Below are 13,592 nucleotides of genomic sequence, written 5' to 3' on the forward strand. Positions count from 1 at the left end.
CAAACCGGTTTTTCCAGTGCGAGCGTCCGTTTAGTGACAAAACCGATGGTTATAATTGAGCCCGCTGTACCATGAAAAACCAAGATGGCGGCGAGATCTGGCATATTAGGCTTGGGTTCGAGACTGTATCCTGGCAACATGCAGCGCATATTCAATAAAGATCTTACTCGATTCATGCAGAGCCTTTCTCGAGAACGTCAAAATCGAGCAAGCAAAAGAAAGGCTCTGCTAGCAGGTTGTTAAAATTATTAAGAATGATACTTTTGACTTCGTGATTATGAGGGTGGAAAGTGAGGGTGAATGGAATTCTGTCATTCTTATCTTTTTGTGACGTTTGTAGTGATGACTATTGATCAAATTGTTGGGCGCGATGATGGCCCGCTTTGACCACAGAAACCACAGAGACAGGATAGGCACGTTTCTCGAAAAACTGGCACATCTCCTCTGATTTGCTGGGAAAAACGGAGACAACACTACATAGACGTCGAAGTCTAAGAAACTGTTTAATTGAGTAAAATTGACAGCATCATTGCCGCTAGTAGCTGTTTTGAGGTTTACTATTTTATTGTTTTTCATATCAAGATTGTTTGTCAAACCACTTTTTAAAATATTATTATTTAGCTCTGTTTTATCTGCTTTTAAAACCATCGGGTTATCAATGTAAAATTTTGTTGCTGCATCTTTATGATGAATAGGTTCTTTTAACCGAGCTATTTTTTTGTTACCCATATCAATTGGATTCTGAGCTTCTATTTTACCATCATCAACATTAAGATCACAAGAAAAAGCTTTTAGTTGAAGATGAGTTAAAGCATCTGTTGTATTATGTCTACCGGGCCCAACATTTTGGATCCTTCTACTATTCATATCTAGCAATCCAGTCATTTGATCGCTTCTATATTTTTTCAAATAATTAGTTAAATCAACTGATTGGCTAGATGAGCCACCATTCACCTTAACGTGATCATATATCTGCTTTTTGGTCAAAGGATGGCTATCATCTGTGCCTGGTTTTAAATTAGTTAATTTTTTATTTTCCATATCACTCAGTTTAAAACCAACTCCTTGTATGCCTTCAATGATTTTTGTACTTGTTGATTCTAATAAACCGCTTGAATAACTCATTGATATATAATTAGTGAGACTGAAGTTTTTTCAGTTGCAACTTTTTCATATGCTTCTTTTGGAGTATTATTTTCGCGTCAAATAAGTGATTATCCATTAGTGCTTGGAAATTCATAAATGCAAAAATGTGAGCAGTTTAATGTGATATCTTTTGGAGTTTTATAATATGATTGACTCAAATAAATAACACTGCAATTTTTATGTCTTCCACGTATGAAATAATCAATCATTGTCTTTTGGTTTTTCTCACAAACAAAATCATCAAATATAACAAGCTTTTGATTATCATCTGTTAATTCAGATACTGGAATAATTTAATTTGGTCGTTACTTGCTTCAATTATATCATCACCAACGTCATTACTTATTGGTTCAAATATGTTCAATAAAATGTTGATATTTTGGCTGTTCTAAGTTTTTAGCACACAAATAGATTTTGTCATAATAAAGTTTGTTTTGCCCGAACTGCTTGGGCCACAAATAAGCATTCTAAAGCATTTATTTGGCATAAAATCATAAAACTGTTTATAATTACTAACATTATCATCAACAGAATCGTAATTTGGTATTCTCATTTATATCATATGGGTATATTGTTTCATAACATGACGTTCAACCCCATCTACAACACAGTTAATACCATGCAAAATACTATTTTTATATACAATTTTCCATTTTTATGTAACCAAATAATATAACAAATGAGTTTACTTAAGTGGAAAGAACTTGCAATGAATCTAAATGAGCAGATAAAATTAATACCATAAGAAATGCTAATATACAGCATGATTTGGATCAAAAAACAAGTCAAGCATCTTTTTCAAAGGTGTTTCCACTAATAACAAAAAAACTGGATGATGTTATGACCAATAATTTAAGATTGCCTTCAATAAAAAGATGAGCATTAAAAAAAAGGTGAAGTGCCAAATTATGGCATTGATATTGAAGATGAAGTTCCAGAGTTGAATCTTGGTAATTTATTTGATGAAACTGTTTTGCCTCAGCAAGAAAAACAATTAGCTCCAAAACCACCAACTTGTGAAGAATCATTAAAAGATATATTGGAGGGTAAAAAAAATTAGTATTGATCCTCAATATTTTCCTGAAACACAAGATCTTCCTCCTGAATATGAAGAAGAAGACAAACCTGATTATGCATTAGATGATGAAGATATTGAAAATGAAATATTAGACGAACTTGAACGAAAAAAAGGTGGGAATGTAATATTTTACAAAGATCCAAAACATCTTCTAAAAAATTGGAATTGATTAGTGGTGAAATTTTAGCTGGCAATACAAGCATTGATATGCGTAATATGGTAGTTGCTATATTAGACACATTGCTAAAAACATCAACAATTAATAAATCACAACATAACAAACTGTATAAAACGTATTTCAAAATTTAATGTAACGATATTGTATATGGATAGAGAAATTGTATTATCAAGTTATTCTGTTAAAAAAATACCTTTTAATAAACCTGAAAATTGTGTTACAAAAATCACAAAATCAATAATTTTACCAAGTAATAATCAATATCAACTTGGTTTGAATAGGATCATTAATATGAGTTTTACTTGATTCAATATCAATCTATCATATAAAAATCAAACAATAGCATACACAGGGTGAAAACAAGCGTTTACGTATCTGTTTTTGTAACAGATTCCTTACGGAATCTTGAATTTCCGCTAACGGAAATTCAGATAACCGAAGCGGGAAACACGTGTGTACGTTACTTTTCCGCGACTGCGGCTTCGCGGAAACGCATTCCTTAAACTCGTGTATCCGCGAGGTTTCCGTGACCACGGAATTACTAAGAACCGTCATGTTTCCGTAACTCGTAAATACAAGGGACACACGATAATCCGCTGAATTTCTGCGGTTCGGAAACTTAACCTTAATTTTCAATCGGAGGGTTGGCTTTTCCTGGAGAAGCATTTAGTGGAAAGAGGCCTAGAAAGCGAGTTATAAGCCACTAACTTTGAAAGGGGCTTCCTTGTCATGATCGCGCGGTATTAAGCTCTACAATAACGCGTAGCTAAACCTCACATTACGTAAAAACAAGGTAAAACTTGGGAAACATCATTAGACCCACTGCATATGCACACTCAGTTCATTCAAGGTTATGCTTTATTATCAGGTTATCAAGAGGGCGTTTTATCAATGATGACAACAGCATATAATAAACTGCTTTGATAAAATTGTAAAAATTCTAGTCATAATGAATTAAAAATTTCTTGACTTTACTTCCGAAATCTTTAAAAATTCTGATTCAATAGTATCTTATCTGAATTAAAAATTGATATGATCAGTATCATTTACTCTATTATCTTTCATTTTCTGTACATATAAATCTATATTACCAAAATATAATAAATAGCAATTTCATACAATAGTTAAATGTTCTATTTTTCGCACCTAACGGCTTGTCCAATTTCGAGAATGAAGAAATCACTCATACCTATTAATTTCAAATATTGCTCGAGATTTTTCGAATTTTGTTTACAATACACACTCTCTACTTAAGTTTTATCCAGGCTTGAGTTCATTTGTCTGTCCTATCATTTCTTTACTTTTTGCTTTAGACTTTGCTTATCGTTTACATTAAAAATAGCAAGACGATTCTTTTATCCAATTGTTTCGATTGTGCAAAGGATACTTAAAGTGATTACTGACATGTCTACACGCATTTGAGAGAGCACAGTGCAGAAGGGACATAAAATAATGCCTTAAACTGATGTGATTGTAACTGATATAACTTAGCAGCCTTACAACCTCTATTGGTTGGTTAACACGATGCCCAGTTATGGGAAATACATTTCTACTTCAATGGTCTTCCCCATAACTAAGTACTGTAGTCATCATTTTACTAAGATGATTGACCAACCAATGCATATATTAATATTCATCTGGACATATGAATCAAACAAAGGCTCAGCTCCCTTAACTTTAAGGGATATTTACACGATGACATCATAATATTTGAATACGAGTCACGGTATCAGAATCATTCTGACCTTGCTTTCCTCATGGTAATTAGCACTATTGTTGTTTTAACCCCATTAGGATTTGAAACTTGAATAAGTTAGGAAAAACAGAATTAATTGTGGTAATTCTAGTCAAATGATGCCTTCCTGCTAATGTCCCCTTCTTGCCAGACTTGACGTCAATTCATTGAAACCAAATATTACAATAATAAGAAATGGTCTAGAGTACAGAAAAAATGCTGCTGAGTTGACATCTGTACAGTGAACTGTAAAACTGGAAAAACCTATTCTTCTTGCATCTATGGCTACCACGCGAAACCACGTTTAAACCACGCTAAAGTTACTGTGCTGCAGCATAGCGACCATTACAAACACTGTTGCATACCTTGCCCTTACTCTGCTTCACTATGCCAGCAGATATTTGAGTTGAAAAAAAAATACAGTGTGTTGCAGAGTTAAAAGTACAATGAAATGAAAAAAAGAAAATAAATAATAACTAAGGAGACTTTTAACTCTAGGTCAATCGCCCAGCCCAGAAAGGGTAGGTTTGTGGCAGAGGTCTGCTTGACATATTTTGACCAGCCACTCTTGTGAATTTTGCTGCCGTTCTTTGTTGCCTCTTGCTCATACGAGCCTTGTAAGTGGCATCCAAGACTGCTTTAATATTGCGTAATTTGCTCCTTTCCCACTGTAGCGGTTTCACATCCCTTGCAGAGGGTCCACTTGTTTGTCCTCCATCTTCATCACTCTCCTCTGATGACATAAACTCAACAGCATTGTCTAGTTTTAGCAAATCTCTTGCTCTGTCCTTGTCCTGTGTGGAGAGTGCTGCTTTTTGCACAATTTCTAGTCAATAATTCAATTTCTAAAAACCCAACAATAGATAACTATCAGATGAAACACTTGAACAAAATCATTTTCTTACTGTATACAACATGAACAGAAAAAAAAAACAGAGTAGCATGAACAACCTGTCTTAAAATACCACAGAAGGGATTGGTTGCACTACCATGCGATGGACAATTGATTATAAGATACTTATATACATTTTGTATAAATGGATAGTGCATTTCCATTATTTTACTCATTGTCACCAATGCAAGACCAAAGCAATTAAAGACCACCTTTGCCATGCAAATCCACTTATGTCCAGAATTGACCCTAATGAAATGCACGTCGAATTTTGACTTCCAACACGAAATTTCCCGTTAAGTAAAAGCATTTTCTATCTTTTTAAGATAAAAGTTAGGGTTAGCGTCATTTTAAGGTTAGGGTAACTACTGCTGTGTATCTTTATTTGAAGATAAGAGTATAGGGGACACTTTATGATGTTAATTGTCTGTAGTCTTAGACTACAGACCAAGGAGACGCTTCATGAGGTTTAATGAAATCGGTGTGCATCTAATTAAACAATCCTGGACATATCAATCCTGGGTCAATCCTGGACATATCTGTGCAAGCCATTTGTCTTCTCATGATCATTATTTCAATTACAGACACACTATATTGCCCTTGTTGCTATCAATAGAAATTACATCAACTGATTTGCCAACACCAATTATTCTACATGTACATGGCACACACCATTGTCAAAAAAAGGTACAGAACCATGATACAATGTACCACGACTTCTAAGAGATGTAACAGTGGGGAAGGGGAAGATAAGAAAATAACATCCTTTTTACATTGCCAAAAGAATGGAGGCAATAATTGGTGTGAAGAGGTGGTTTTACTCGCAATTCATGTGCTCTTTTGTATTCTAAGGAAGGGCAGTTTGACAGACTATTGCCTTCTGTTTTGTTATACCGGACTGACATAGGATTTACAATACCCTGGAGAGGTACTGCACAAAAATGCAATGTGTTAATATGAACTGTACCTTTTATCTCTGCCTTGACCCATTTTTCCTTTCCAAAAATTAATTTCCTCTGATTTCTTTGACAATAATTTCCTCAATCTTCTTGTTCCCTTCATGGTCATATCTCAAGGGTTTAAGACAATGCAAATCAAATGATTAAATTAAAATGAACATGAAGGTAAGGTAATTTCCACCTAGGTGGCATCCCTTAGCTAGAGGGTGTAATCATTGGAAGTACCATTTGGATATGAAGTACATGCATGTACAGTGTAACATGCTTTGTAAGATGTAGAATTATGCTTGCTAGAAGTAGAGAATCATTATCTTAAACCAAGGTCATGAAATCATATTTTCAAAATGATATTTTAACACAATTGACCAAATTGCTATTTTAACTCTCAAAGAGGGATTAACAGCTCTTGCACTACTCTAACTCTGTCAATGAAAGCCAATTGTAAAGTCACAACTCTCTTTGAAATTCAGTAGCAGATAAAACCTTAAATTGCATAATCTCAGCAATGTAACATCATGCTTTCAAAATAAAATTTTGACATCATTGACAAAAGTGCAGCCACTTTGTCCACTCAAAGATGGATAAAAAGCTTTGGCACAGCCCACTCAGAGATGGGCAGCCTGACTTTTGTCAATGAAAGTCAATTACTGTTAAGTCAAACCTCTCTTGGAAACTCAGTTGGCAATATAATTGGCATATCCCAACCTCAATGAAATCATATGTGCAAAATGAAATTTGGACGTCATTGACAAAAGTGCCATTTTGTCCACTCAAAGATGGATAAAAAGCTTTGGCACAGCCCACTCAGAGATGGGCAGCCTGACTTTTGTCAATGAAAGCCAATTATTGTTAAGTCAAACCTCTCTTGGGAACTCAGTTGACAATATAATTGGCATAACCTAACCTCAATGAAATCATACTTTTAAAATAAAATTTTGACATCATTGACAAAAGTGCCATTTTGTCCACTCAAAGATGGATAAAAAGCTTTGGCACAGCCCACTCAGAGATGGGCGGCCTGACTTTTGTCAATGAAAGCCAATTATTGTTAAGTCACAACTCTCTTTGAAACTCAGTGAGCAATATACATGTAATTTGCATTTTTTATAACCTAACCACAACAAAATCATAATGTTCAAAATGAAATTTGGACGTCATTGACAAAAGTGCCATTTTGTCCACTCAAAGATGGATAAACAGCTTTGGCACAGCCCACTCCAAGATGGGCAGCCTGACTTTTGTCAATGAAAGCCAGTTATTGTTAAGTCAAACCTCTCTTGGAAACTCAGTTGACAATATAATTGGCATAACCTAACCTCAATGAAATCATACTTTTAAAATAAAAAATTTTGACATCATTGACAAAAGTGCCATTTTGTCCACTCAAAGATGGATAAACAGCTTTGGCACAGCCCACTCAGAGATGGGCAGCCTGACTTTTGTCAATGAAAGCCAATTGTTAAGTCACAACTCTCTTTGAAACTCTCTATATTTGTACAATTTGCATGACCCTAATGAATAAATTCATGGGATATTGAAAATTGTACAGCATTGACGAAAGTGTTATTTTGTTGTCTGGGAGATATATTATGCAGCTTTAGCACAGCCCACCCAAAGAAATTTGGGACTACATATACCACAATGAGAGAGAGAGAGGTGTATTTAATTACAGTAATTTCCAATACAGTTGACTCCTCATACAAGAATAATTATTATCATCCGGAAGTGGTCAGGCAAAAAAAAAAAGGGAAAGAAAAACCAAAAAAGAAAGAGGATAAAGTTTGGATACCTAGGTTCTGAACTTGGTTAAATTTTAGTGAACATTAATTTTTGGACAGCAGAGAATTCCACTAACAATAGTCCAGGACAGCTGTATGTGACATAGTTGAGGTAGAAATTGGTACAAATGAGTATTCATGTTTGCATCGGCTTCTGCAAGATGGTGAACATTGGTTCCCACCACGGTTTATTTCTGAAAGATTACTGTATTTGTGATTTTGTATAGCATAGACAAGGGAGCATCTATTTACCAACCTGGCACTTGTCAGAAAGCCTGCAAAATCCTCCCTCTGTTTCCTCAATTCTCTGTAGGTCTTTCTGACAGCGTCCTTTTATATAAACGCAAAAAGAAAATCACCATGGTTGGCTTTCTCGAGATGTCAGTCATTTTAAGTGACACAGGACAATGTCCACCATACCTTTAAGTGAATGAGAGGTGCACAAGTCCCATAGATTCTAACCACTTTTGAAGGAAAATAGGGAGTGTTTTTTAGGTTCAAAGGCACGAGCCTCGAGGGAGGAATGGGAGAATGCCGCCCAGGAAATTTTGCAAATCTAGTTTCTCCTAAGTGGCATCTCCTGCATTAGCACGGGAGCAAGCTCTCTTGCGGGGTGGATGGCTCACCCCCCAAGAGAGCTTGCTCGCAGGCTACTCCTGCATTGAACATCGTTTTTATCACACATCCTTTTGCATGAACTTAATATTCAGTATGGAGCTATTTCCTTGCCAGGGAATAAAAAATCCCTGATGAAGTGAGCCTCTGTCGCACGAAACGCGTAGGAGAATAAAAAGAGTCATACAAGTACTTGTTCGCAGAAATGCTACAAACTGGCTTAAAGGAACACACGTAACTCTAAACCTCAACATATAAACTTTGCCGCTAAAGCACTAAGGTGATATCTTCGTTCACAATTCTTATGAAAATACATTAATTTCACAATCGCTGTAACTCTTACTCGGCAAGATTTTTCTCGGTACAGTACTGTAATCATAATGTAACAATAAAAGTTCTTGGTAAAACTCATATATTGATTACAACGCATGCAATAACAAGTTTTGAACGAAGGACTCTTTGGAGTTCACTTAATTTGACCGAGACTGAAAACAATAAGATTGCAGCAAACTACAATTCAGTACTTACGGAACAACTTGGATCAACCGACGTCGACGAGCGCTGTTTGAAACTGAAGGGACTCTTCTTCGCTTTTGATTTGCACATTGCGTCCAAACGATCGTTAAGCTTTTGGTTAACGGACCTCTGTTCAGCCAGCTCTTTCAAAACGGCTTCCATGGGACTTGGGGTCACTTTTTTGCTGTACTTGAGCATTGCTAGTACTTGGGCAACCTTCACGTGAAACCATTTTATCTTTTGCCGAAATCGAAGGACTTCAAGAGAACGACCAAAGAGCGAAACAGCAAGATTCAAAAGGCGCGCAATTATAATTGACCTCGGTTCAAAAACGAGGCAATCATGCGCGGTAAGGACAAAATGGGAGACGGTTTCAAAGGTCGATAAACTGATCTTCATGTCGAAGAGTGAATGTGGAAGTTACAGTTTAAGCGAAGCAATATTGGTGTTCTTCAGATAGCGTTTCGAGAAGATTGTGTCATTTTCATTTCGCGATTCATTGCCATAAATAGGAAGCATCAGAACATTGACAGTATAATCGTGTGTCCTCTTTATTTACTCCGATATATCTTTTTGCGGCCCAGTATTACTCCGTCTGTATATTTGTATTTCAATTGAAACTTGGATAGGTATTTGCGAGGCTTGTAGAAGGCTGCAAGTATTACAAATGATTTCATTCTCGGTAACCCCTGGGGAGGCCAGCCAGGACGGGACGCCGGACCTTTGCCAGTCCTCATAATGCTAGTGATTCCTTCGTCCGGTTTTGACTAACTGCCCCTGGGTCTCCGATGTCAAAGATTTTTAAAACAAAGAACAAGGAGACACTATAAAGTATAACTATATTATACCTTGTTGAAAATGTTAATGCTTGTAACTGACTTGTAATATGTACGTGTGGGTGGTTTTTTAGGACGTTTTGGCTAATGTTTCGGTTAATTCTTAAGCCTTCATAAGTAGGGTTGATATTTTAACGCGTGATTTAAAATAACGTTGCGCGAGCGGTATACGCGACCCTTTACATTTGAGGGTCATTGACTAGGAAGATGGGAGTAATTTTATCATATCATATACCCCTAGGCGTCTCGTGGATTTGCTTCAAAGGCTTTTTCTCACTTACAAGCTTGATAGCAAAATTTTTAAACTCAGTGAGGTTATTTCTGAATCGAATTTAATTTTGCGAGTCTTGGAGGTATTTTGGGTGTTTCTGGTCTTGAAACATGTTCAAGATCACTTTTTTAGAATAAGTAAACCCCTGATTAAGAAAGGAATAAATGCTTAAGGTTCTTAAGAAACTGTGATGCTGCGTCGTTGACCTTTAGAGCGTTTTCCCTTATCAACTCGTTTGATAAGCTAAATTTTCGTAGGTCCACAAAGAGGTTTTCGGATCCTAAGAGGTTTTGGGGTTTTGGGCGGAGTTCCAAACATGGCTGGTGTAATCCTGTAAGTACTAATAAAACTTATCGGTTGTCCTAATATTTAGCGCTTTCCTTGCTTCCAACTATACCGTGATTAAGTGAGATGTATGATGCTGTATGAAGTTTTTCATCCGTAGCCTTCATTTGGTTCCCTTCGTTTTCGGAAGATATTTATAAAACAGGCCGTATGTATGCACCATGTATATATATTTATCTTTCCCGAGAATTTCCGAGGTTGTCCAGGCTTCTTTTGATGAAAAATTGATGTATTTGCATGATGCAAAATAATTGTCCAGGTATTGTTTAGAGCGCAAATTCAGTAGTAAACATGTACGCTGAATTGGCGCCATTTCATTTTGCCGAAAGAGGAAAAGCCCCTTGGAAAAAAATCTCGATTCTCTGAGCGAATCCGTTTTGCGGAAACACGAATGAAACACCCGTACGCGTTTCAGTCAGCGGAAATGCTGCGGAAACGCGAAACATTATGATCGTTTTTCTCTATCGAGTTTCCCGTTGTATCCGCCCTGCGGAAACATAACGGAAAGTTGATGTATCGTGTTTCCGTCATTTTTCCGAATTTCGGAAACGCCTTATTTCACCCTGTGATATAGCATCAATAATGGATCAAACTTTATTAATCTCACGTTTCCACCTGGTGTATGGAAGTATAATGATTTTGATAGCTATCTCAAACCATTAATAAAGAAAGACGGTATTTCTTTGACATTTAATTCAACAACATTCAGAGTTACAATTGTATTGCCAACTCAAGTCAGATTTGATTTAACAAGATCACATTTTAACGATCTTAATGGTTTTGACAAAAAATATTAACAAATGGAACATATATTGGTTCTAGAGTCCCTAATTTATCTCAAGATACTGATGCTTTAAATATCCATTGTGACCTCATTAATGATTCATTATTGGACGGACAAGATACTGATATTATTTACAGTTTTAGCACTAGCGTTTTCCAACCTAGCTATTCTTTCACATTAGAACCGCGAAAAATAACATTTAATCCTATAAATAAAACAACAATATCATCAATAAAAATTTGGGTAACTGATGGAAAACGAAGATTACTTGACTTAAATGGAGCAGATGTATCATATTCATTGATTTTAAAAATATCAGAATAATATAACATAACAATACAATGAAACCATACGAATTTTCAAGATTTTACTATCCACGACTTGGTAAATTTGTGTATAGACACAAAGGATCTGGTGTAATTATTGATAACCTTTTTAAACCTATGAAAGCTATTGCATCTTCACTTTTCAAAAAGGTAGCTAAGCCTATGGCAAAAAAAGCATTGGAATCAGGAGTACCACATGCTGGTGATAGAATTGGTAAAAAAGTAGCTGAAAAATCTGGTGATTTAATAATGAAACAGCTTTCTAAAATGAAAAGAATGCCAATTCAACGTATTCAAATTCAACCTATGTCATAACAAGAAGACACTAATATGATCTTGAATAGGTTAATTTCAGGTAGTGGTATCAAAAAAAGACATTAAAAAATTATGTAATATAATAGTATAATAATGGTATTTAGAACTAGTGAATATTTACAACGCAACGAGTATGTTCGTTTAGATGATGATGATTAGATGATGTTATTAGAGCACCTGGAAATAATCAACACCAAGAAAAGAATAGTTACAAATTTACAATAAATGATCGTAGTTCATTTTTTGATTGGTATAATGGGTATTTTAAAGTCAGTTTTCAGCTTCAAAAATTAGTAAATGGGGCTGGTTATTCTAATGCTGATAGAATAACAGTCATTAATGGCGCTCATAGCCTCAAAAAGCATATCATGATAAAATCAGCTGGCAAAATTATTTATGACACTGATAATCTTCATAATGTAACTTTTGTGAAAAATCTTCTTGAATATTCAGATGATTTTTCAAGAAGTGTGGGTAAAAATAGTTTATGGTACCTTGATACAAATAATACAACAGCTGCTAACATAAATGGTTTTGAGTCTCGCAGATTACTCACAAAGGCTCATAATGATGACGGAACAGGAGGAGTAAAAAATATTAATATAATCATTCCTCTGAACCGTTACAGCTTTTTTGAAGAATTAAAAGGTAAAATGCTAGTATGAAGTAAAAACTAGCGCTAAGAAGTTTCGACCTCTCTGAGGTCATTTTCAAGTGAGTAAGTTTTCTAAATTTTCCAAATTAGCATAAATATGTTGAAACAAGTTAAAAAACGATAAAAATGTGGCGAACGCTAAAATGTGATACAATATGTAAAAAAAGTGTTAAAAATATATACAATGGAAAAGACATGGAGCCAGAAGACATCACACAGAGTTTTCGAATCTTAAGAGAGTGTCAGAACAAATTCGACTGCCTAATTTTTGACATGTTTTTTATCAAAGAACTGAAACCAACGCTAAACAAACAGTGCGATTCAATTGACGCCAAACTATTTGTTTAGAACAATTCTTGCTACGATTATTTTATTCTTTTATTCTTTTCCACTGTATATATTTTTAACACTTTTTACATATTGTATCACATTTTAGCGTTTGCCATATTTTTATCGTTTTTTAACTTGTTTCAAAATATTTATGCTAATTTGGAAAATTTAGAAAACTTAATCACTTGAAAATGACCTCGGAGAGGTCGAAACGTTGTGACTTCTTAGGGCTAGTTTTTATTTCAAAGTCGATTTCTAAGAAACTACTTATTAAAATGCTAGTTCCCATGCAAATACAATTTAATATTACTTTAAATGAAGAAAACGAATTGATTCACATGGCTAATGGTACTGATGAAGGAAGAGTTGTTCTTGATAAATATGAACTTTGGTTACCAAAATTAATTCCAAAAGATATTCGAATATGGAAATAGTACGTTTTATCCCGAATTAGAGTATGATAAAAGATTACTATTAGGAAAAAACAGCCCATTCAACAATATTCCAATTTTTGGAGAAATATTATAAAACAAAAATTTCATAAAAATATCCCATTAACCAATAACGATCTCTTAAATTGGTCTGAATATTTAAATATGCTAATAAATGATGTGCTATCAAGAAGTAAAAAATTCTCCTCATAATCATAAAAAAGCATTATTTATTTACAATCTTGAACCATCATATATGAGTGGAAGTCATTGGGTTAGTACTTATGTTAATAATGGTATCATTAATTATTTCGATTCGTTTGGCATGCCAACATTTCAAGAAATTTTAAACCATGCAAAAAAAAACCTAACATTATTACACCAAAACAATCAAATAAAAAA

The 13,592-nt window shown here is 34.9% G+C and overlaps 1 long non-coding RNA gene across 1 annotated transcript; it reads right to left on the reverse strand.

Annotated features, from left to right (window-relative positions):
• Positions 1-3,720: 3,720 nt before the first annotated feature.
• On the reverse strand, positions 3,721-9,111 carry LOC138019870 (uncharacterized). The gene is made up of 4 exons (XR_011126246.1): positions 8,910-9,111; positions 8,023-8,096; positions 5,997-6,099; positions 3,721-4,982 (listed from the first exon to the last, which is right to left on the reverse strand). It is a non-coding gene; the product is annotated as an uncharacterized lncRNA (long non-coding RNA).
• Positions 9,112-13,592: the final 4,481 nt, after the last annotated feature.

Source organism: Montipora capricornis, chromosome 10 (assembly GCF_036669925.1).
Source record: "Montipora capricornis isolate CH-2021 chromosome 10, ASM3666992v2, whole genome shotgun sequence".
NCBI classification, from domain to species: Eukaryota; Metazoa; Cnidaria; class Anthozoa; order Scleractinia; family Acroporidae; genus Montipora; species Montipora capricornis.